The following is a 21,992-nucleotide window of genomic DNA, read 5'->3' as shown; positions in this document are numbered from 1 at the left end:
CAACAAGCTAAATAGCCAACAAAAGGAAAATGTATTGAAAATGTTGGTAAAAGATTTCTCTCTCTCTCTACCTGGCAGTCTAGATAATCTGAACTACTGTCAAAAATGAAACCAAAAGTCTGGATGAAAATTTTTTAATCTTTCAAAAATATTAATGGTGACTTCTGGTTGACCCACAGGAACAGTGACCATCTACATACAAATCTCTCCACACGTCTTGAGAAAGCATACGTATTACAAAAGGGCAAATGAAACACTCATAAACTACAACTTTACCGTAACAAAGAGATAGAAATACCTCAGTCCATCAGATTCTTTTCCTGAATGTCATTGGTGAATAGAGGACATTCTTGGTGAGACTTGATGGGGACTAAGGATGCATTGGCGCTAATGTATCAATGTGAAGTCTATTTTGAGGATTGGGGTGATATTAGAGAGTGTGCCCTGCTTTTAGGAGATACACTCTAGTGTATGCAGCAGTGATGGAATATCAGGGTGCCAGCTGACTCACAAATAGCTCATGAACAGGAGTTTTTTAATGAACTTGCAATGTTTTTGTAAGTTTTTATTTGTTTCAGTATTTTTGAGAAAGCTGGTAAAAATGAGAACTTAGGAAAAACTTAATTTTCAGAATTTGATGTAAGTAGAGAAATATGTCAATAAATACACCAGAGATGTTTTAAATTTTTTTTGAGCCTCTCCTGTCTCCATCACATTTGTTCCTTGTATACAAACAGGTCTTCCCTCCCTTCGTTCCCTTCTCACCCTTCTGGTCTCCAGCCTTCATCAGCTTCTCCCTCTCCCTCATCAGCATGGTCAGCCCAGGCCCTGTAGAGGCACAAGCTTCTCAGGCTGGGAATGGAAGGTGTGCAAATTCACTGTTGATAGATCCTGACCATCACTTTGATGCAGAGCCTCCAGGTAACTAAATAAGAGAAGAGGGCTTAGCAGCTCTGAGACAGATCAAGCCTCTCAGCCCACTGTGTGTGTATGTTCATGGTGCATTTTGTTCCCGGAAATCATGATGTTGGAAGGGATTTGCCACACATGCACTATGTCCCATCTCGCTTCCTGGCCTCTCCTGCTCTCCACCACCGTATGGTACAGGCACCTTGGCCTGCTCCTTGGTCATCACAGTCGTGCCTTCAAGCTTCTGTTCGGCTCTTTCTTCTGGCTGCTGTTTCCTGTCTCATCACCAAGAGCTGGCCCTGCTTTAAAACTGGACAGAAACATCACCTCCCATTAAGCTTGACCCTCCTCAAGCTCAGTCATCTCCTCCTGTGAGTCATCTCCTCCTGTGGACTCAGGAAGACTATTGCACTTGGTGAATGGTGTTTGTAGATTTGTGTGCTCCACACTTCATGTGGTCATTGGGATAAATGTATCTTTTTATCATTTATACATCAGGTGTAATACATTTTGTTGTTCAATAATGTGTGATAAATTAAATTACCTTGGGGACCAGGAGCTTATGGAAGGCTGTACTGAAGTTTGGGGCTCACTTCTCTGGACAAGTAGGTGTGGCGAAGCCATCTCTGACCTCACGGGTGCAGCCCACCCCTCTAATAGGTTATTGCTGTGATCACTGCAGACACCCCCAACAGGGAAACCTGAATCAGTTCCTTGTTGTTATGAGAGGAAAGTGAGAGGCCCAGTGGCCCCTGACTGCTGGGGAGGCATTAGCCTGTTGTCAGGACTGGGGAAGCCCATTAACCCATCCCTGTCCCATCCACTGAGTGTAGTAAACACTCAATAACTATTCTAAATACTGTTGTGTATTTCATTCATTTAAATTATGAAAATAGACAAAGACCTTGTACTCCATATATTCAAAATGTCTGGACCCTGTGTCCTGTGTCCAAGCTAGCGACTTTTTCGATCTGTCACCCTTACTAGAAATTGGTATGCAAGTTGTTATGTTGTGTTTCTATTTTCTTTTCCTTTTAAATATTTTTGGTTTCTCCTTTGACTTCTTCTTTGACCATTTGGTTGTTCAGGAGTGGGTTGTTCAATTTCACATATTTATAGATGTTTTTTTCCAGGTTTTCTTTTGTTGTTGAAATGAAATTCATAACATTGTTGTTGGAAAGGAAACTTGGTCTGATTTCAGTTTTCGTAAGTTTGCTAAGACATGATTTGTGTCCTATCATGTCGTCTATCCTGGACAATGATCTATGGGTACATTAGAAGAATGTGTGTTTGCTCCTGTTGGATAGAATGTTTTATAAACATCCGTTATTTCCATTTTACCAAATATGTGGCTCAAATTCATTGTTTCCTTGTTGATTTTCTGTCTGGATGATCTATCCATTGCTGAAAGTGGGTTATTGAAGTCCTGTATTATGACTGTAATGTTGTCTATTTCTCCCTTCAGATCTATTATTATTTGCTTACTAGACTTAGGTGCCTCATTGTAGGTGTATATACATTTCCAATTGTGATATCTTNAAAAAGAGTTCCAAAATTGCTTTGAAGGGTGGACTAGGCACTGGCATTGGTGCATAGCTTCCCAAGGGGAGTACTTCGAAGGTGACCGTAGTGATATTCAGCAATGAGGTATGTAGCACTTTTTCTAGGATGAATTCGCGAACTGAATTATCATACCTCGTACATACAACATCTCATGTTCTTCATTGCATTTGCTGATTATCTTATTTTATGTTTTTTAAAAACCATGTTATGCCACTTTCTCTTGATCTTGAGGCATGAATTTTCTACCTTTAAACTTTAATTGCTTGAATAAAAAATCTCAACAAAGAGAACATGTTTCCATCTTTTTTGTTTGCGGAAAATCAGATACATCTATGCATCATGTCTTTGGTTCATGGACATGATATTGCCACAAAAAAAAAAAAAGAATACAGAACCTCAGGAATTCTGTGTCGTCAGAAACAACCTTATTGCATTTTGTTTTATTATTATTATTATTTTTGCTGTTTTAGCCATTTCTTTTTATTTACAGTTTGTGTTCAATACAATTCAATTCCATAACATGAGAAGTTAATATGAATCAAAGCATAAGTATACAAACACAATGTACAATCCAAAATAGATGTACAGCATTCAGGTATGAAACTAAAGGGAATGTTCATTCACACACACAGGAGCTTGCGATCTGTTGGATCTGGTGTTCCTGTGTAAGTTTCTAAAGATGGCAAAAAAAAAAATGACTTTGGTTTCAAGATTACTGTGGCCATATTAGGTGCTGGAACTTCTAAGTATCAGTGTGTGACCATGCGAACAAAAGACTTTAGGGAGTGTCTATTTTCTAAAAGGTTTCCATGCATTGAGACAGTTGTGAAAAGATTTACTTTCCAGAATCAAGCCCACATTAAGCTTAGTAGGATCAGGCTCTATCCAAAAATATTGAATGATAACAGAAAGTGTTCCAAATGTGGCTATTCTGATTCATAGTTGTTTTTTAAAGTATATACACAGAGAACATAAAAGCTTTTCTGTATTTAATTTAGAGAAGCTTCCAGTGTTCACTTTCCAAAATATCTGATATACAGTTTTGGCTCCTTCACATATTTGCCTTTTCGATTTTAAGATTTGTCAATTTTACCTTCAAAACATACGATTTTTTAAATTGTAAAAATTCTTCAACTTATGCAGAAATAAAAAGCACTTTGAAATTGGTTGAGGTCAATGTACATCTACTTTTTGGAATTAGTTTAGCTAAACGAACCCGGCGCTCTTGAATAGGAATAAGTGATAAGTATGCACCCAAAATTGACTCATTATGCTTGAATTTGGGGTACATTGCAATCCATCACTGCTCTGACACACGTCAACTACTGTGTAAAAAGTCAAATGCAATGTCCAATCCAAAACCTCAAAGGAAAGAGTTCAGTTTCCAAGAGAACAGAGATAGTTTAACAATGGGAAACTTGATCTAGAGTTACATCGGCATTAAATTAGTACTGTGACACAATACACTGAGGATTTGCCAGAACACCTGGAAGTTCCTTCTAAGGTACATACAAATAGAATCAGGGAAGCTTTCTGCATTCCCTAACTGTTTTATGGCCTTATGTCTTTAGTGAACCAAATGAAAGCTGAATCTGTTCCAAATCCCATCCTTTATCTCTAGATAAGGTACAATCTGTTCATTTTCAAGGTAGTTTTATGTGTCCATACTTAAGCCACATTTAAGGAAATCATCTCAAATAATTCTGGATGTGTCTCTCTTCATCTCCATGAAACTCCAGCAGATTTAATATTGGCAATCACATAGTCAAGCCCTGCCCATGCTTTTCAAACCAGTGAAACCTGAGACCCTCCACATTTCCTGTGTCAATAAAACAAGGTGTGGAATTAGCACATTCGATGAAGACCTGTTTTTTTCCCTATCACACTGGGTGTCTAGATGCCATTTGGGTTGGGTTTAGAAGATGGGGAAGTACAGCTGTTTCTTGGCCTGAGCCTCTTAACAGTAGAGATGGAGGAGGGAGAACAAAGAGACTGGCTGTGTGCCTGCAGTGACCAGCACCGCTTGCCTTGGTGGTGGCCTTCGCTGGACCTGTGGTAGTGGAGGTATTGTGGGAGGGGTTACTTGAAGGTGTTACAATAGTTGTTTGATTTGAATAAATCTGTGTGGATAGGAGCAGCGCCAGAAGCAGCAGCTCCAGTCCAGCCTGGTACCATGGCTCTGCCCATGTCTGCTTGGTCGCTGGGCGGCACATCCCACTGGATGCTGGGTGTGTGGAGAACCACCGGCTCAGGGTGGGTACAGGCAAGGTCAACCTCATTGCATTTTAAACACAAAGAAATTTTGTTTATGATTGTTCCCTTTAGTAACTTATTGCCCTACAATGATATTTATATAAATGCCTCTGTATTCTAAAATCTTAGTTACTTTGGAGTTTTGTTTTATAACCCAGTAGAGAATTCAGGGCATTTCACTATTCTTCTGTGTTATAGGGTAAATATTATCAGTGATTCTGCTAGATTTCTTGTGGAAACATCGATTTTAAGGGTCACTCTTAAGTTAATAGGTATCATGTGTCGTTTTTGAACATTATCCTGATACTCTGGATGCAAACAAATATCCTGGGACTTAAGCAATGGCAATCTTTCTGATTTTGCCCCATTCCTCCACCCCCAGCAGTGACTTTCCTGTGAAGCTCCACCCCCCACCCCCGTTTCCTCCCTCCCTCCACTCCCCTTTTCAGTGAGAAGTTTTCACCACAGAAAAATCTCTTACTTCTCAAAGTTGTTTTATTTCCCCATGGACAAAGGATCACTATTCAGAATAAATAATTAACTCTTACAAATAAATAATAATTCTAATTCCCCTAAATTTGGGCGAATGCTTTGGGCTGTTCACAGATTGTGAATAAGCCTGTGAAAAGACTGAATGTGTCCCAAATCATCAAGATAAAGCAAAAGAACAATGGGATACCCTGACATGCCCATCACATTGACAAAATTTCAGTATCTCTGTAAGAAGTGGTGCACAGGAATGGAAAGAAGGAGTCCTCTGACGTTGTTAGTAGGAGTAGGAATTGAATCACAACTTTCACATCATTTCACCACACCCCGACAGGGAACCAGGACCTATCCTACAACACACAAGTACCAGGCTTGGCCCCTGGCTGGTAAACAAGGACCAAAAAGCATGTAGGTATTTGGTTGTTGATTCTAGTGTAGTATGTCATTGCAACAAATGAACAATAAGATATTCTACAGAAGTAGAACATATTTTTCAATGTTATACGATTTCTGTTTCTCCCTACTTTGGGAAAAGTAATCTGTAATATCAAAAAGGAAACNAAGGAGAATGGATCTCTGTGGGTACCTGGGCATCCCTGGCTCACCCCCAGTGCATGGTCCTGGTCCCCAGGCTCCCAGCAGACCACAGGAGCTGGTGCAATTGGCTCCTGAAGCGATTTTAATGGAGGTGGACTCTAAGTCATATTCCCAGAAACAGGAATCACGTATCTGGATGAAATTCTGGCTGATGGGTCTGTGCTAGTTTCTGCACCTGTTTCCACAGTTGTACTATAGGAAATGCCACCTCAGGGAATGAAAAGAGATTAAGTGAGGAGATCATGCCAGTAGCCCTGAGCTTGCACGTGCTGAGGACCAGCACAGGTCTCCTAATTGTTCAGCCTTCCCAGAACCATGGGCCAGAGTCTCTCCTGATGAGAGACTACTATGCATTGCAGGCCAGAGTACTTCTTCTATCATTTGAGGTTTCTTTGAAAAGCAGAAATAGAACCTTAGACAGGACCCACTGAACAGGAATCAGGAGAGTTTCTCAGATTCCAGAGGTGATGGTTTTACGCTTGCTTACGATGATTCTTCCCAGAGAAGCTGGATAGTCTTTGATGCTGGTTGGATGCTCTGTGAATGATTGAGTGAATGAGACCAAGTGTGAGCATGAAAACGCCAAGGAGGCTAAAGCTGCCATTCGCAGTCCTGGAAGCCTTGAGTGCGCCTATCAGAGGCCACCAGGTGGTGCTGTGGGTGTTTTGGAGTCTTTTCAGAAACTTGGAAATATAAATTCCGACCTCANAGGCTGGGGCGAAACATCACCTCCCATTAAGCTTGACCCTCCTCAAGCTCAGTCATCTCCTCCTGTGAGTCATCTCCTCCTGTGGACTCAGGAAGACTATTGCACTTGGTGAGAGGTGTTTGTAGATTTGTGTGCTCCACACTTCATGTGGTCATTGGGAGTAGAATGAGTCCTTGTATCACTTATATACAAGGTGTAACACATTTTGTTGTTCAATAATGTGTGATAAATTGAATTACCTTGGGGATCAGGAGCTAAGGGAGGGCTGTACTGAGGTTTGGAGCTCACTTCCCTGGACAAGTAGGTGTGGCGAAGCCATCTCTGACTTCATGGATGCAGCCCCCTCCCCTAAGAGTTTATCACTCTGATCACTGCAGACACCCCCAATGGGGAAACCTGAATCAGTTCCTTGTTGTTATGAGAGGAAAGTGAGAGGCTCAGTGGCCCCTGACTGCTGGAGAGGCATTAGCCTGTTGTCAGCACTGGGAGAGCCCATGAACCCAACCTGTCCCCATTCACTGAGCCCTGTCCTCATTCACATGAGAGAAATAGACAAAGACGTTGTACTCCCTACACTCAAAATGTCTGGATCCTGTGTCCTGAGTCCAAGCTAGCAACTTTTTGGAGCTGGCACCCTTACTAGAAATTGGTATGCAAGTTGTTATGTTGTGTTTCTATTTTCTGTTGTTTTTAGATATTTTTTATTTCTCTTTAGACTTCTTCTTAGACCATTTGGTTGTTCAGGAGTGGGTTGTTCAATTTTCATGTATTTATAGATAGATTTTCCAGGTTTTCTTTTGTTGTTGAAATCTAGTTTCATCACATTGTTGTTGGAAAAGAATCTTGGTCTGATTTCAGTCTTCCTAAATTTGCTAAGACTTGATTTGTGTCCTATCACGTGGTCTATCCTGGACAATGATCTATGGGTACATTAGAAGAATGTGTCTTTCTCCTGTTGGATAGAATGTTGTACAAACACCTGTTTGTTCCATTTGACCAAATATATGGCTCAAGTTCATTGTTTCCTTGCTGATTTTCTGTCTGGATGATCTCTCTATTGCTGAAAGTGGGTTATTGAAGTCCCTTATTATGATTGTAATGTTGTTGTCTATTTCTCCCTTCAGATCTGTTAATGCTTGCTTAATAGATTTAGGTGCCCCAGTGTGGGTGCATATGTACTTCTAATTTTGATACCTTCTTGATGAATTGAGCCCTTTATCATTATATAATGATGTTTTTGTCCCTTGTTACTGTTTTTGGCTTAAAGTTTATTTTTCTGTTATAAATATAGGTCCCCCTGCTTTCTTTTGGTTTCTACTTGCATTGTCGATGTTCTTCCTTCTCTTTACTTTGATCCTATGTGTGTCTTTAAAGCCAAAGTGAATGACGTGTAGGTAGCATATAGCTGGGCCCATAAAATATTTTGTATTTATTCAGCCACTCTATGTTTTATAATTGGTGAATTCAATTCATTTAAATTTATGTTATTGATATGTGAGAATTTATTAATGTATCTTGTTCAGTGCTGTTTTTTCTTACCCATCTTTTTTTTTTCTTTCTGTTTCTGTGTATCTTTGTAAATTGGTGATTTTCTGAGTTGGGATGCTCTGTTTCCCTATCTTTATCTTTACTCCATCTGTTCAAGTTTTTGCTTGGTAGTTGTCATGAGATTTATATAAGACATTTCATAGATAAGACAGCCCATTTTAGGCTGATAGCAAGTTAACTTTTATTGTCTACAAAAGCTTCTCCTGTTTAGTCTCCCATTTTCTATTTTGATATTCTCAGTTACCTCTTTTTTTATTGTGTATGTCACACATTATAATAGCTATAATTATTTTTATTACTCTTTTCCTTTGAGTTTTATACAAAAGATAAATGGTTAACACACCACATTATTACGTATTTAGAGTTTTGTAAGCCTTACTGTATATTGACCTTTCCCAGTGGGTTGTCTACTTTCATATATTTTCATGTTGGTAATTAGTGCCTTTTTATTTCACTTGAAGTGCTCCTTTCAGTATTTCTTGAGAGGCAGATCCGGGGATGATCTCCCTCAGCTTTTGTTTTTTGGGGAAGGTCTTTGTTTCTCCTTCAGGTGTGAAGAGTAATTTTGTTATACACACTACTCCTGGTTGGCAGGTTTTTTCCTCCAACACTTTGTATATATCGTTCCGCTTTATCCTGGCCTTTAGGGGTCTGCTAGGAAATGCACTGACAGTCTAATGGGGGTTTCTTGTGTTTACAATTTTCTTTTCTTTATGTAGTTGCTTTTAGAATTCTTTCATCATCATTATTATTATTATTATTATTATTATTATTATTATTATTATTGAAAGATTTTATTTGGAAAAAGGGCCACTGTTGGGGAATTGGGGAAGGGAACAGCCAAGTTGTTGTCCGTCAGTCTTAGTTGTGGAGGGCGCAGCTAACTCAGCTCCAAGCTCAGTAACCCTCCGGCTGCCCGCTGGCAGCTCGCGGCGCTCAGCTGAAAGTGCTGAGTTCAATCTACCAAGCGGGAGTCAAACCAACAACCTTGTTGTTAGGAGCACGTGTTCTCACCAGCTGAGCCATCCTACCACCTGTTGGCAGCTCAGCGACAGCTTAGCGGCAGCTCAGCTCAGGTATAGTGTCACTGGCTCATGTGGGAATCGAACCGGCAACCCTGTAGCTAAGAGCTCGTGCTCTTAACCAACTGAGCCACTCGGCCGGCCCTCTTTCCTTATTCTTAAAACGTTTGATTGTTGCAGTCCACTCAGCATCTGCCTCTTATGCCGTACAGGCTGCCGTCTCCAGGTACAAAATAGCCAAAGACAACATGGAAATGGATGAGGGACCTGATTTATACACTGGACAAGACTGCTGACCCCAGATTTAGGGTATATAGATATGCAGAAGTGGGTGACCCAGTCCTCAAGGGAATCATTTCTTGGGTAGTCTCCTCTGTGTGTTGGAAAGCAAGAAATGTGCCCTGTTCTGCCTGTGGTTTCTGAGTGGAGAGAATGGAGAGGATGTAGTTTCAACAGGTGTGGGCTACTGTACCCCTCCTTTCTGTACACTGGATCCTTGCCCTAAAGGGGTCTGTGAGATACTGTATGACGCCACAGGTGTGAGCTGAGGGTCATGCTGGTGCAATACTTCTGGTATCAAGATCAGGGTCACCTGCGTCTACATCGAACTTGTTCCCTGTGACCCTGCTCATGCCGATTCCAGAAAAATCACTTCTATCTTACGACCTCTGGGCCTATATGACCCAAGAAGTTAGTGTGCTGATAAGCCCACCTCAGGATGGGCAGCTCTGATAACCTGTGGCCAGAGGCCTCGTCTCTACCACTCCCAGCACCAAACCAGGAGCCACTTTCAAATGTGTGGATGTCCCCACTGCAAGTGGCATGGCCCTGCTCCTGACCTATGGGTCTGAGATGTGATTCTCCACGTAGGGTGTCGTGGAGTCCACATAGCACCTTGTTCTCCCACAGATACGTCCAGTGTCACAGGTTTGTGGAGCAGGGGCCCAGTGGCAGGTCAGGCACACTCGTTCATTCATGTATTGCGTATGGATGTTTTTGTGCTTCAGCAGAGTTGAGTAGCTGCCACAGACTTAGGATCCGCAAAGCCTAGAATATTTAATATACAACCATTAACAGAAAGGCTTCAGACCAGGCTGCTATTAAATGGGGAGAGATTGGGCTTCTGCGCCTGCATCCTAAAGGTTAGGGTTGCTCCTAATCCCTGTCATTTCACCCAGGATGTGATACTGTGCTAACATTCTCCTTGGAGAAGAGGGAGGACGGGATGAAAAGGAAGTACTTACTTCTCTACTCTGGTCGTCCTCACCCCATAGCTCATTCACTAACTGCAAAGATTCCGCATTCTTGGAACAAATCCAGGGAGTGTCAAATGAGCACATTTGGGTCTTTGGACCCAGTGACACCTCTAATGAGTATGACCTGGGACAATATCTATTCGTCACTCACCCCGGGCACCACTTTAATAATGGGGGAGCCATGATGATGCTTTGGGATCCCAGGGATGATGTCAGTCACACACTAGGTGCAACCAGCCTCAGAAGTTCTGGATTATCTACTCCATGCAGTGTAGCCACCTTTTCCCCAAAGTCCCAAGACCCATCCTAGTAGCAGAAAAGCACCATCTCCCAGGGCTGTGCTAAATCCCAGGACTCATAATCGTCAGCTCTCCCTTCTCCAATGCTGGGTTCTCTCCTCACCCCGACACACCGTCATCCAGTTTCCTCAGGAGCAGCCCTGACACACTCTACCTTCTCCCCACAGGGTACTGGCTAGTTTCTGACAGTCTAGTTCTGGCATCTAGACCGTTTTTTTCCCCTACAGAGCATGGCATGTCCCTGCAGTGGTTATGGGCTGACTCATGCTGGATATTGGGCTGTAGACAAGGGGGACATATCCAGGGTTGCATGATTTCTTGCCAGGCAGAAGCCTACTGGTTCTTCTCTAGCAGAGGTGTGTGTGTGGCATTGGTCTTTAATGGGTGAAGAGAGGGGCTGAGAAGGGTCAGTCCATGCTCTGCCAGCCCAGACATTAGGGGGGTTCTCTGCTGTCTCAGAGTTGGGGGAGGGGGTGCCTCAGGTCCTTTTCTTCGAACCACAAGCCTGACCTGCATTTTTTCTTCACAGATGNTTCCAAGGTTGTCCTCAACCCTAGGGGACCAGGTAGCATCTCCCTGTGTCTTGTAGTCACTCTTTTGCATAGTTTAATACCGCTTTCTATTAAGCCTCACCCTGTAAGTCACGGAGGGGTCTTTACTCCCACTTATATCCAGATTGCTGCCCTTGCACTCTGCTGAGCCCTCTCACCACACAGCTGAGAGGAGTTGGCTAAGATCTCCTACTTCATAAAGTTACCCCGTAAGTAGGATAAGCTTTGAGTTACAAAGGGGCACATTGTCAGGGGCCAGTGGGCAAGAAGTCTACACTATGCCCCGGGGTCCTTCCTGATTTAGAGCTAGGAAGGAGGTTGGATGGGGACCCTGTGAAATTTTGTGTAGAAGTGAGCATAGGGAACTCTGGCCTGATCCCGGCTAGCATCTTTCCCCAGCAGGAGCCATGTCCCTTGTGCTGAGAATTTGAGGAAGTCGCTGTATTCTGACTTGGGTGGGACAGCTGCACCACGTGATCCATTTGTGGAAAAGAGAGGCCCTTACCTGGGGCTGGGAGGAGGCAGCTGGGCAGGATGTTGCTGTCCCTAACATCTAGGGTGGTGCCTGGGCTGTGCTGCCAGGGAGAGGGTGGTTGGTGAGCAGTTAGAGACAAGGCTGGGACATCAACAAGGAGCAGGCACCTTCCTAGGGTTTAGATAAGCATCTGGTCATTCCTGGCTCAGCCCAGGTGCAGAGCACCTGGCAGCAGCCTCCTTGCAGAACCTCCCAAGTTGAGGGCTCTGAGGCTGCGAAGGCTCCCTGTCTGGGGAGGACTGGGCCTGGTGTGTGTGTGTGAGAGAGACAGACAGACAGACAGTCAGACATAGAGACAGAGTGCGCATGAGGGGAGGAGGGCAGAAGAGGAGACTATGTGTGACAGTGACACTCATTTATTTGTTACTAGAAGGGTGAGGGTGAGGACACTGAACAAGCAAGAGGGAGAAGGTATTGGCAGGACAAGGGGGACAAGTAAAACTTGAGTGAGAAGTTCGGGGAGTTTTTGGGCGCGCGCACGCGCGCGTGTGTGTGTGTGTGTGTGTGTGTGTGTGTGGTGTTCCTCAGAGGTGTCTGAGAGACGGCTGTATCTGTGACTGCACAGGTTAGCACAGGATCGAAGCGGGGTATGTAGTGTGGTATGGGAGTGTGAGAGTGGGGTGCACTTGGGGGGCACCCTGTGTGTAAGAGGTAGTGTGTCTCAGGGAAATGTCTGTGAGAGGAGAGTTTCGGGAGGTTACAGTGGAAGCCGATTGGAATGTTGTGCGTGGAAGATTTTGGAGGAGGGGGGTAGGACTTTGTGTTGAATAGTGTGTGTGACAATAATATGAGGCAGCAAGGGTACACATGGAGAGGGAAGCCAGGGTGACTTTACAGAGGGCGGAGTGTGTGTGTGGCAGGCAGGCGGGGCCTTGTGTCGGGGAGAAAGTGTGTGTGGTAGGGGAGGTGTATGCGGGGTGGTGGAGGGGTGCGGGGATCTTTCATGAGGAAGGTTTGTGAGGGGTGACTTGTGTGTGNAATCTATTGGAGAGTGTCCTGGTTTGCAGGAGATACTAAAGTACACACACACACACACACACACACACACACACACACACACACACACACACACGGTTTAGAGGCTTGATCTGTCTCAGAGCTGCTAAGCCCTCTTCTCTTATCTAGTTACCTGGAGGGTCCTGCATCAATGTGATGGTCAGGATCTATCAACACTGAATTTGCACACCTTCCATTCCCAGCCTGGGATGCTTGTTTCTCTACAGGGCCTGGGCTGACCATGCTGATGAGGGAAAGGAGGGAGAAGCTGGCAAAGGCTGGAAGGATATCACAAAAAATGGGGGACATCAGTGTGACAGTGCTGTCATAAGGTTCAGGAAGAGAAATATTCTGTACAGGACTCACAACTTCTGTATCAGTTTATGATGTTTCAGAAGTTTTTATATAACAATAGTTATTTAAAATGGGCATTTAGAAAAACATAATTTTAAATAAATTCAGAATTTCATGTTAGAAATTAAATAGCTCAACAAATACAATATAGAGCCTGCTGCTTCTTCATAGGCAGGTCCTCCCTTCATTCCCTTCTCACCCTTCTGGTCTGCAGCCTTCATCAGCTTCTCCTTCTCCCTTATCAGCATGGTCATTCCAGGCCTTTCTAGAGATACAAGCCACTCAGGCTGGGAATGGAAGGTGTGCAAATTCAGTGTTGATAGATCCTGACCATCACATTGATGCAGGACCCTCCAGGTACCTAAAGTAGAGAACAGGGCTTAGCAGCTCTGAGACAGATCAAGCCTCTCAGCCCACTGTGTGTGTGTGTGTGTGTGTGTGTGTGTGTGTGTGTGTGTGTGTTTCTAATGACTTTCCTGCGTGAAACTCATGACTGCCAGAGGGGTTTCCCACATAGTCTCCCTCTCTGATCCATTTCACCTCCTGAAATCTCTTCCTCTCCAGTACTCTAAGGTCAGGCCACTGGCCAGTCTGCTGGTCCCTACCATCGTGCCTCTGGACTTTCTGTTGTGGCCCAACTCTGTCAGGTATCTGGTTCCCACTGGTCAAGAGCCAGGGGTCTGGAAAACTGGGCACAAATATCACCTCCCATTAAGTCTTCCTTTCCTTCCTGTTTTAGTCTCGGTTCTCCAGAGAAACAGATCATGACGATGTGGAGGGATAGATAGATATGCAGATAGATTTCTTATTAATATAAAGTATTGGCTTACGTGATTACAGAGGCTGTCGAGTCCAAAACCTGCAGGGTAGGCTGGCATCCTGGAGCCCAGGAGAGCCAGAAGTGCACATGAAGTCTGAAGGCAGTCTGCTGGAGAATTCCCTCTTCTGTGGGCGATCAGTCTTACTGTTCTTTTCAGGCCTTCACCTGATTCGACAAGGCCTACCAACATGATGGAGGCAATCTCTTTACTCAAAGTTCACCCATTTATTACATGTCCGCAGGCTAAATTAATCATCTCCGCTCCCCTCCCCTGTGTCCTAACACCCAGGTCCACAGTAAGGATACCACACCTGGTGAGAGGTGCTCTATCGGTGTGCTTCACCAGTCATGTGGTCATTGGAAATACAATGTGTCCCTTTGTCATGTTTGTAAACCAGAGTCTAGTCCATGCTGATGCTCAATCATCTGTCATGAATTGAATTACCTTGGGGAAGCAGAGGGAAGGTTCTCCCCAGGTATGGGGCTCACTTACACCACAGCCATCTGTGGCAAACCATCCCTGATTCCCTGGCTACAACCCCACCTCCACTCAGTTTATCACTATGATCACTCTGGGCATCCCCAGCACGCAGCCCCTCATGGATCTTTATCTTGGACCTTATAAAGGCAGTGGGTATTGTGGACAGAGATGAGATGGAGGTTGGAGTCTTGTGGCCCCTGGCTGCTGGGGAGGTCTTAGCCTGTGTGAGGTCTGGAAAACCCCTGCGTCCCGGTGTGCCTCCATCCAGAGAGCCTTTTCTCCATTAAATGAGCAAAGTAGACTAAGAACTCCTCTTTCACACATTCTCCATGTGAAGACAATGAGCTCAAGTGACAATAAGTCCCCCTGTCCTAGGCTGTGGGCAAGCGAAGGAGGCCTGTGCCAGGATGCAGGGCCTGTCTCTACTTGAGTTCAGGGACCTGGATAGCAGAAAACTGTGTAAATTAGCAAGTATAAAGGAGGTAGAAGGTTCTGGATTGATTCACTAGAGTCTCTATGCAGGAGGGAACTGTGCTGGGTGGTTTGGGAGATGAGAGACACATGGACTGGGCAGGATTCAGGATTGGGTCCGGCCAGATCTTGGTGGGCCCAGGTGATCTGCATGTTGGAAGAGATTTCCATGCCTAAGGATGGGGGTCAGAAGCCCAGGTTTAATCTCTGAGAGGAGGCAATCAGGAAGGGCCTGGTAGGCTTAACCCACGAGGCTGGGTTAAGTAGGCAAGTAGTAGGAGAACACGAGGGAGGCAGAAGGCTGGCATTAGAGCCTGGCAGGAATGACATGTGGAAGGAGAATGGACCTCTGTGGGTACCTGGGCATCCCTGGCTCACCCCCAGTGCATGCTCCTGGTCCCCGGGCTCCCAGCAGACCACAGGAGCTGGTGCAATTGGCTCCTGAAGCAATTTTAATGGAGGAGATCATATTCCCAGAAACAGGAATCATGTATCTCGATGAAATTCTGGCTGATGGGTCTGTGCTAGTTTCTGCATCCATTTCCACAGTTGTACTATAGGAAATGCCACCTCAGGGAATGAAAAGAGATTAAGTGAGGAGATCATGCCAGTAGCCCTGAGCTTGCATGTGCTGAGGACCAGCACAGGTCTACTAATTGTTCAGCCTTCCCAGAAGCCATGGGCCAGGGTCTCTCCTGATGAGCGAGAAGGGCCATGTACTGCAGGCCAGAGTATTTCCTCTGTGACTTGAGGTGTCTGAAAACCAGAAATAGAATCATAGACAGGACCCACTGAACAGCAATCAGGGGAGTTTCCCAGTCTCAAGTGCTCAAGTGGCATTTGTTTCACTCTTGATTCCTTTTTTTTTGGTCAGCTCAGCTCAGGCTGGACTCAAACTGCTGTTGCTCAGAGCTCAAACCCTTAAGCGAGCTCTTAACCAACTGAGCCACTCAACTGGCCTTTTGATTACATTTTTTATCCCAGAGGTGATCCACATTACCTAAGTGTTGGGTGGATGCTGCAAGAATGATTGAATGAAAGACAAGTGTGAGCAGGAAAAGGCCAAAGAGGCTAAAACCGGCCTGTGCTGTCCTGGAAGCTTTAAGTGCCAGGTGGCCCTTATCAGAGGCTCTATGTGGCACCCTGGGTGTTCTGAAGTCTGTCTGCAGGAGAAACTTGAAATATAAATTTGGACCTCAGTACCCCAAACTTATCCAAAGAGGAATTACTTTGGTTAACAAAATGCCTCGGACTCCACTGGGTTAGAAACTACTACAAAACACATCGTGGATGACAGGACTGCTAAGGGCTGTCTTCAGCCCATTTCATTAAAATGGAAGTGCTCTCGGGAACCAAATCGTGAGTCTTTTAATAAAAGGAGTGAGTGTGACATCGGAAAGGAGACTGAAAAAAATAGAAGCCGGAAGAATGGGCTGGAGAAGGGATTGAAATTTTCAGGCACTCTGCCCCCAAGGAGCTGGAGGGTGGGCCATTGGAGAGGGTAACCCGGAGGGGCGCAGGCAGGGACCACCTGGGGATTCATTCCCTCCTCAGACCTTATGGACGCGGCTCCGCGCCACGGCAGGGTGGCTACCGGACTCCAGGTCGCGAAAGCGCGGGTTGTGAGCACCAAGTTCAATCTTGTCCTCCTGGTCCGGCTTCTGCTATTGGACTGTCCCTGGGCGGCGCGGAGCAGTGAGTTAGGGATGTCACCTGCAGTGCGTCGGTGGGGGGCAGAGAAGAGGGAGGAGAGGAGGTAGCATAAGACCGGGTCCTGGACCGGGTGCCCACAGGGGTTCGGGAACCTTCCCGAAAAGTGGCGCCGCGGCCTCCTCCTCAAATCCTTCCAAGGGGTCTTTTCAGCCTGGGCTGCGTCCGCGGGGGTAGTTATTGCCCACCACTGGGCAAGGAGAGGGACAGAAAAGAGGCGGCTTGGGCAAAAAAAGTAATGCTTTTAGGTGGGATGGTGAGAGAGACAGCCAGCCAGGAATTTCATTTAAAGTTCCACCCCACCCCCAGTCCCCAGCTAGCCCCTCTGGAAGTGGCAACTACAGCCCCAGGGACCTCAGATGGACATGCCACCGACAGATAACCTCAGGACCCTACTCTGCTGAGAGAACTTGCCCAAGCAAACCCTCCAAAATGCCCCCCACTGAATTCCCAGCGTGCTTTGGCAGCAGATCAGGAATCTGCAGCCCCACTTGCTCAATTTTCCAGAAACATCTCTGCCAATTCCCTTCCTGACTCACTGCTCCTCCGCCCAGCTCAGCAAACTCTTTCACTGTGCATTTCACCCTGTCCCCATGAACCCGAGTGCCTCCAACACCTACAGTCCCTAAGTGGCCCTAACCCTTCCTCCACAAAATGGCACCTTATCCTCCTGCCCTGAGGACACACCCAGTAAAAGCCTCCAAACCTGCCCCCCACAGAACCCAGAGTAGGAGGGACAGGAAGCACAGTTTCCCAAAATATGACCCAGGGAATGATGGCAAATTCGGGTACTCACACTTTACCCTTTGGTCCCAACCTTATTTTCTACCTCCTGGGGAGAGAGCGCCATGTAAAGGTCATAGATTTAGATAGGAGTTGGCAAACTTTTTCTATAAAGGGTAGATTGTAGATTTTTGTCTCTACAGACCTCATAGTATCTGTCTCTGTATGCACTACACCCCTCCATGTTTGTGATGCAAAAGCAGAAAAGACAACACGCATATGAAAGGGAAACCAGATTGGCCACTGTCCTGGTTTGCTGACCCCAGATTTAGGGTATTCAGGGTGTCCCAGACATGGCTGCCCCTCTGCCCTAGGGAATCATCTCCCAGGGAGACTCTGCTATTGTTGAAGAGCCAGAAATGTGCCCTGTGCTTCCCGAGGCTTCTGGGTGGAGTGAATATGATGGGATGTGGGTCCCACAGGCGTGGGCCACTGCTCCTCTCCTTTCTGTAGACTGGATTCCTTGGCCCAAGGGGGCCTTTGAGACACTGCACGAAGCCATAGGTGTGAGCTGAGGGTCATGCTGGTGCAATATTTCTGGTGTCAAGATCAGGGACACCTGCTCTGTATCTCATTTGTTCCCTGTGACCCTGCTCATGTCAATTCCAGGAAAATCACTTGTATCTTATGACCTGTGGTCCTACCTGACCCAAGGAATTAGTGTGTTGATGAAACCACCTCATGATGGGCAACTCTGATATCCAATGACCAGAGGCCTCATCTCTACCAGGCCCCAGCACCAAACCAGGAGCCACTTTCAAATGTGTGGATGTCCCCACTGCAAGTGGCATGGCCCTGCTCCTGACCTACGGGTCTGTGATGTGATTCTCCACTTAGGATGCCATGAAATCCACATAGCATCTTGTCCTCTCACAGATACGTCCAGTGTCACAGGTTTGTGGAGCATGGGGCCCAGTGGCAGGTCAGTCACACTCATTCATTTATGTATTGTGTACAGAAGCTTTCGTGCTGCAACAGCATTGAGTACCTGCCACATTCTTAGGTTCCACAAAGCCTGAAATACTTAATAGACACCCATTAACAGAAAGGCTTCAGACCAGGCTGCTATTAAATGGGGTGAGGATAGGGCTTCTGCCTCTTCATCCTAAAGGTTAGTGTTGCTCCTAATCCCTGTCATTTCACCCAGGATGTGATACTGTGTTAACATTCTCCTTGAAGAAGAGGGAGGACGGGGTGAGAAGGAAGTACTTGTACTTCTCTACTCTGGTTGCCCTTACCCGATAGCTCATTCACTAACTGCAAAGATTTTGCATTTTTGGTACAAATCCAGGGAGTGTGAAATGACCACTGTTGGGTCTTTGGACGAAGTGACGCCTCTAATGAGCAGCACCTTGGACAGGTGTCTATTCATCCCCTGCCCTCCCAATGCCCATGCACCACTTTAATAATGGGGGAGCCATGATGATGCTTTGGAATCCCAGGGATGATGTCAGTCACACACTAGGTGCAACCTGCCTCAGAAGTTCTGGATTATCTGCTCCATGCAGTGTAGCCACCTTTTTCCCAAAGTCCCAAGACCCATCCTAGTAGCAGATAAGCATCATCTCCCAGGGCTGTGCTAAATCCCAGGACTCATAATCGTCAGCTCTCCCTTTTCCAATGGTGGGTTCTCTCCTCACCCTGACACACCGTCATCTAGTTTCCTCAGAAGCAGCCCTGACACACTCTACCTTCTCCCCACAGGGCACTGGCTAGTTTCTGACAGTCTAGTTCTGGCATCTAGACCGTTTTTTTCCCTACAGAGCATGGCATGTCCCTGCAGTGGTTATGGGCTGGATCATGCTGGATATTGGCCTTGTAGACAGGGGGGACATATCCAGGGATGCGTGATTTCTTGCCAGGCAGAAGCCTCCTGGTTCTCCTCAAGCAAGAGGGGGGGTGTGTGGCATTGGCCTTTAATGGGTGAAGAGAGGGGCTGAGAAGGGTCAGTCCTTGCTCTGCCAGCCCAGACATTAGGGGGGTTCTCTGCTGTCTCAGAGTTGGGGGAGGGGGTGCCTCAGGTCCTTTTCTTCGAACCACAAGCCTGACCTGCATTTTTTCTTCACAGATGNGGAGCTGAAGAGGCTTCTCCTGAGATTCAGGGTCTGGACTAGGCTGTCCCTCTTGTATTTCCACTTCAGCCCCACCAACCATGGTCCAAGGTACAGCCCAATCCATGGCTGAGTGCATCTCGCCCAGCCTTTGAGTTCCCGAAATATCCTAACTTGCTCAATCCTCCTTGGCATCCCTGGCAAGGTGCTTTAGACTACGAGCTACTTTGGGCAGAAGTGAGAGGGCAGCAAGGGGCAGATAGCCTGGGGTCAGGATGGGAAAGGGAGTTCCCTGCCAACCGCTGCCCCGTTGCCTGACCACCTCATCTGGGAAATTAGACAGGTGAAATATACTGTACCCAGAATCAAAAGGAGATAGAGAGCTTGTACTAAAGTACAGATAGAGACATGGTTACAAAAAGAAGTTATGAGCAATTAACAACAAATTAGATATCTATCTGTGAACAACAGCACCTTTGTGGGTGTAGTGGGATCTAGAACCATATGCTGAGGGCCCCCGGAGAAGTCTCACCCGCCTGTGTATCAGGTGAGGAATCTGTGGAGACCCTTCTCTCCGCTGTCGGGGAAAGAAAACCTGGTGGTTGTTGACCTGTGCAGATACCAGTGGTGAACACAACTTGCAGAAGTCCATCCTTCTCGAGGTGGGATTTCAGTATTCAAGGGTCCTTCCAAGGTCCCTGGGGGTGAGTGTGGGGGATGGGAGCGCAGCCATGCCTACTGTTTCCTGGGGGCTGGTAGCCAGTGAGTCAGTGTGTTTGAGGTGCCAGGCCTAATTCTTAGGCAGCACCTTGAATCCACATGAAGACATAAAGAGCACAGTAAAGGTAACCACATAATAAGTATGAAAGATAGTACAAATGTAGGTGTATTCCCTATGTGATGGAAAAGACACCTGCATTAGGAAAACTGTTAAACCTGTTTGATGGGTTCATAGTGTATAAAGATGAAATTTGTATGATAATAACAGCTCAAAGGGGACGGTAATAAAGTTGTATTGGGAGAAAACTGGTATGAATCTGAACTGATTGTTTTAGGTTAAGATGCTAATTGCTATTTCCACGGCAACCAGTTAAGAAAAAGATTAAAAGGAATACAGAAAAAGAAACAAGGGAATAAAAATAGTTAAGATGCAAGTGGTTTGTTGTGTCTAAGAGCTGTGAGATATCCAATTGGCCAAGAAATAACTTTACATCACTATGCATATTTGGATACAAAGTTCTAAAGAAGAAGTCACAAACAGATGAACAAAAGTTTAATTAATTACCTACAAAATGTAATTCATGCAATTCTTTAAGTGCTGGGTTTAGTATCTATAAAAGGTCTTTCCATTTGAAAGTACTGTGTAGGTTAGATATTCTTACTTTGCAATAACCCCAAATTTACAGAATGATTATCATGAAATTATAGTTTACAATAAATATATGATTTACATGCTACTAAATAATTTTTGCTTCTGTTTTATTTTTTATTGAGGCAAAATATACATAAGAAAAGTGTGTATCCAACAATAATCTTAATTCTCCAGCTTAATGATTTTTTTCCTCATGTTTTAGCCAAATAATTTCAAAATCAAACTTTAAATATTCTGCAAATTTTACAGCAAAAAATTGACTATAGCATCTGCTTTTAAAAATGTGACACGGGGGCAGCCAGTTAGCTCAGTTGATAGAGCGCAGGCTCATAACACCAAGATTGCTGATTTGATCCCCATATGGGCCACTGAGTTGTGCCCAGCACAACTAGATTGAAACAACTACTGTACTTGGAGCTGATGGGTCCTGGAAAAACACACTGTTCTCCAATAAAATAAAATTTTTAAAAACGTGACATGATGTACGTGTGGGATCTCCATTTGACTTAGAGACCCTATGTATCCTGAAGGACTTAAAAGCAGCCCTCATGTTTTAAGGTCTTTAGATCACTATGCTCATTCACTGCCATTTGAATACATGCCAATAAGTATGTTGTTCCAAAGTCCTAGAGCCAGCCTCCCACCAGGTAACCTGTCTCCTGAAACACCCCAGTACTTCTCAGCCTGTGCTCCATAGACTTCCTGCATCACAATCTCCCATGAGAATGTCAAATGTTGATTTTTTCTTCACCCCCAGAATCTCTGCAGTAGGTTTGGAGCTGGACTCAGAACTGATCCCTGAGAGGCTCCTGGGGACGCTGGAGGAAATGCTTGTAGAAGCATCCCTTCTCCTCCCCCAGTCACAGTGCCAAGGCCTCTGTGGGGAGGTGAGGAGGTAAAGTGGGTGCTACACAGGCCTTTCCAGGCCTGGCCTTGGGGTTGAGGGGAATATAATTACTGAGAGTCTCTGGGCAAGCGTGTGAGGAGCGAAACCCAGCCTAGCCCCGAGGGGCATGTGTTTGCCCAGTTGCAACACCTACCTGGCAGCTGCCAGAGCTCTGTGATCAAGGCTTGGACAAGGGAGAGGGAGCTGGCCTCCACCCACACCCCTCCAGCAACATTCCCTACCTGAGGCTCCCCCATTATGTTCTCCCTTTTCATATGGATCCTGCACAGTCACGGACACACAGGTCTCCCCCCAGCACGCATGTAGCCCTCACTGA

General features: G+C 45.5%; 1 long non-coding RNA gene across 3 annotated transcripts in view; it reads right to left on the bottom strand.

Annotated features, from left to right (window-relative positions):
* The window catches only part of LOC109380891 (uncharacterized), a 30,572-nt gene extending 13,989 nt beyond the window's left edge, over nucleotides 1–16,583 (bottom strand). Inside the window, exons 1-3 of one of the 3 annotated variants that reach the window (XR_002123577.1) lie at nucleotides 16,410–16,583; nucleotides 13,912–14,081; nucleotides 2,814–4,291 (exon numbers count right to left, since the gene is read on the bottom strand). This is a non-coding gene — a long non-coding RNA (uncharacterized LOC109380891). Of the gene's footprint in view, nucleotides 1–2,813; nucleotides 4,292–13,911; nucleotides 14,082–16,409 lie in introns of those variants that run through there. The other 2 variants (XR_002123578.1, XR_002123576.1) reach the window with 2 other exon arrangements.
* Nucleotides 16,584–21,992: the final 5,409 nt, after the last annotated feature.

The sequence above is a fragment of the Hipposideros armiger genome, unplaced genomic scaffold, assembly GCF_001890085.2.
Source record: "Hipposideros armiger isolate ML-2016 unplaced genomic scaffold, ASM189008v1 scaffold_41, whole genome shotgun sequence".
Taxonomy (NCBI): domain Eukaryota; kingdom Metazoa; phylum Chordata; class Mammalia; order Chiroptera; family Hipposideridae; genus Hipposideros; species Hipposideros armiger.
This window is presented reverse-complemented; position numbering and strand designations above follow the sequence as displayed.